The sequence below is a fragment of the Ascidiella aspersa genome, chromosome 5 (genome assembly GCF_963924565.1).
Source record: "Ascidiella aspersa chromosome 5, kaAscAspe10.2, whole genome shotgun sequence".
Taxonomy (NCBI): domain Eukaryota; kingdom Metazoa; phylum Chordata; class Ascidiacea; order Phlebobranchia; family Ascidiidae; genus Ascidiella; species Ascidiella aspersa.
In genome coordinates, this window is record NC_139451.1 from 8,839,796 (window position 1) to 8,842,295 (window position 2,500).

The 2,500-nt window shown below is 60.0% G+C and overlaps 2 non-coding genes and 1 pseudogene across 2 annotated transcripts in view; all 3 read right to left on the reverse strand.

Moving 5' to 3' along the window:
* The window catches only part of LOC146142528 (large subunit ribosomal RNA), a 3,679-nt pseudogene extending 2,836 nt beyond the window's left edge, over positions 1-843 (reverse strand).
* Positions 844-1,091: 248 nt separating this feature from the next.
* On the reverse strand, positions 1,092-1,245 carry LOC146142529 (5.8S ribosomal RNA). The gene has a single exon (XR_014499279.1). It is a non-coding gene; the product is annotated as a 5.8S ribosomal RNA (ribosomal RNA).
* A 247-nt stretch (positions 1,246-1,492) lies between these two features.
* The window catches only part of LOC146142530 (small subunit ribosomal RNA), a 1,811-nt gene continuing 803 nt past the window's right edge, over positions 1,493-2,500 (reverse strand). The window contains exon 1 of the ribosomal RNA XR_014500137.1: positions 1,493-2,500. This exon is cut by the window's right edge and continues 803 nt beyond it. This is a non-coding gene — a ribosomal RNA (small subunit ribosomal RNA).

A 2,500-nucleotide genomic window follows, 5' to 3' on the forward strand; every position in this document is an offset into this window, starting at 1 on the left:
TCCGTGTTTCAAGACGGGTCGGGAAGGTGGCTGACTTCAGCCGCGGACCCCGTGCGCCTCGCGAAACGACACCGGAAGCGCGACCGAGACGAAGAGGCTGGGCACTGAGAACAGTCCCCGACCCACGACGCCCCAGCCGGCACCGGGCGCTCGGCCCCGAAGGGCAGACGCGGCGATCTCTCCTCGCCCGAACGGCGGGCCGACGGACACGCGCGCCTATAGTACCCGACCGAGGCCGGGTTACCTTGCGCGCGGCCTTCTCGCCGCCGTCCAGACGGTCGCGGCCTTCGCCCGGCGCTAGTGCGCTGGTCCCCGATCGGGCGGCGCCGCCGGCGGCCCGTGAGGGTCCGCACGACAACGTCGCCGACAGGGGGCCGGCTGAAAGCGACCGGGCGACCCGACAGGCCCTCCCGTTTGCCTCTCGACGGTTTCACGTACTCTTTAACTCTCTCTTCAAAGTGCTTTTCAACTTTCCCTCACGGTACTTGTTCGCTATCGGTCTCGTGACCGTATTTAGCCTTAGATGGAGTTTACCACCCGCTTTGGGCTGCATTCCCAAACAACCCGACTCTGGGAAGACGCCGTAGCGCGCCCGCCTGTCGCCGCCATGGGCCTGACACCCGCTCTGGGAAAAGGCCTCGATCAGAAGGACGCGGGCGACCGGCGAAGCGCGCCGTGACGAATTCCGTACGCCACAATTCCGCGCACTCCAAAAGCGCGCGGATTCGGCGATGGGCACATCCCGCTTCACTCGCCGTTACTGAGGGAATCCTCGTTAGTTTCTTTTCCTCCGCTTAGTAATATGCTTAAATTCAGCGGGTAGCCTCGTCCGACCTCAGGCCGAAAGTAAGGACCGGGACTATTCTTCCCGTTCCGCGCTCGCCGTCGGCGCCGCGCGCCGCCGCGCACCTCGATTCCCGCCCTTGAGCCGCCAGCCGTTGGCCTCTTCGAGGTCGACTCGCCGCCGCCGCGCGGGATTCTGGTCGCGATCGTCGCGCATCGTGCCGTGCTGTCTTGAGCGGGACGGGCGCTCGCGCGTCCGACGCCGCAGCAGCCGCGCGGAGAAATCCCCGCGCGGAACGTTTGCAACGCGACCCTGAGGCGGGCGCGGCCCCGGGATTGACCCGAGGCCGCAATTTGCGTTCAGAACGTCGATGCTCAATGTGTCCTGCAATTCACACTAATTCACGCAGCTAGCTGCGTCCTTCATCGACTCACGAGCCGAGTGATCCACCGCCAAGAGCCATCCACGATTGTTTCGCTCGCACAGTGCCTCGCACTATAGGGTGACAAAATAGACCGCGCCGAGCGGTCGGCCAGGCCGACGCTTGAAGCCGGAGCGCGCGGCACCGCGGCACTCGACGCGCAAACATTACCGGGTGACCGAATCGCCGGCCGGCGCGCCGCTCCTCGCGGGTCGGGCGCCGGGTAGCAAAGACTTTTTCTCTCGCTTGTCCGAGTTTCGCGTTCGCCGAAGCGTTTGCGAGACCGTTAATGATCCTTCCGCAGGTTCACCTACGGAAACCTTGTTACGACTTTTACTTCCTCTAAATGATCAAGTTAGATCGTCTTCTCGGACGCCGGCTCGACCGTTGCCGGCCGCGCCAGGTCCAATCGGAGGACCTCACTAAACCATTCAATCGGTAGTAGCGACGGGCGGTGTGTACAAAGGGCAGGGACGTAATCAACGCGAGCTAATGACTCGCGCTTACTGGGAATTCCTCGTTCAAGGGAAATAATTGCAATTCCCTATCCCTAGCACGACCGGGGTTCAGCGGGTTACCCAGACCTGTCGGCCAAGGCGAGCACATGCTGATCCGGTCAGTGTAGCGCGCGTGCGGCCCCGAACATCTAAGGGCATCACAGACCTGTTATTGCTCAATCTCGTGTGGCTAAACGCCACTAGTCCCTCTAAGAAGTTAGACGCCGACCGATTGGGTCGCGTAACTAGTTAGCAAGCCAGAGTCTCGTTCGTTATCGGAATTAACCAGACAAATCGCTCCACCAACTAAGAACGGCCATGCACCACCACCCACAGAATCAAGAAAGAGCTCTCAATCTGTCAATCCTCACTGTGTCCGGGCCGGGTGAGATTTCCCGTGTTGAGTCAAATTAAGCCGCAGGCTCCACTCCTGGTGGTGCCCTTCCGTCAATTCCTTTAAGTTTCAGCTTTGCAACCATACTTCCCCCGGAACCCAAAGACTTTGGTTTCCCGCAAGCTGCCGGAGAGGTCGTAAAACTAACGCCCCCCGATCGCTAGTTGGCATCGTTTATAGTCAGAACTAGGACGGTATCTGATCGTCTTCGAACCTCTGACTTTCGCTCTTGATTAAAGAAAACATTCTTGGCAAATGCTTTCGCAGTCGTTCGTCTTGCGCCGATCCAAGAATTTCACCTCTAACGGCACAGTACGAATGCCCCCGTCTGTCCCTCTTAATCATTACCTCGCGCTCCGAAAACCAACAAAATAGAACCGAGGTCCTATTCCATTATTCCATGC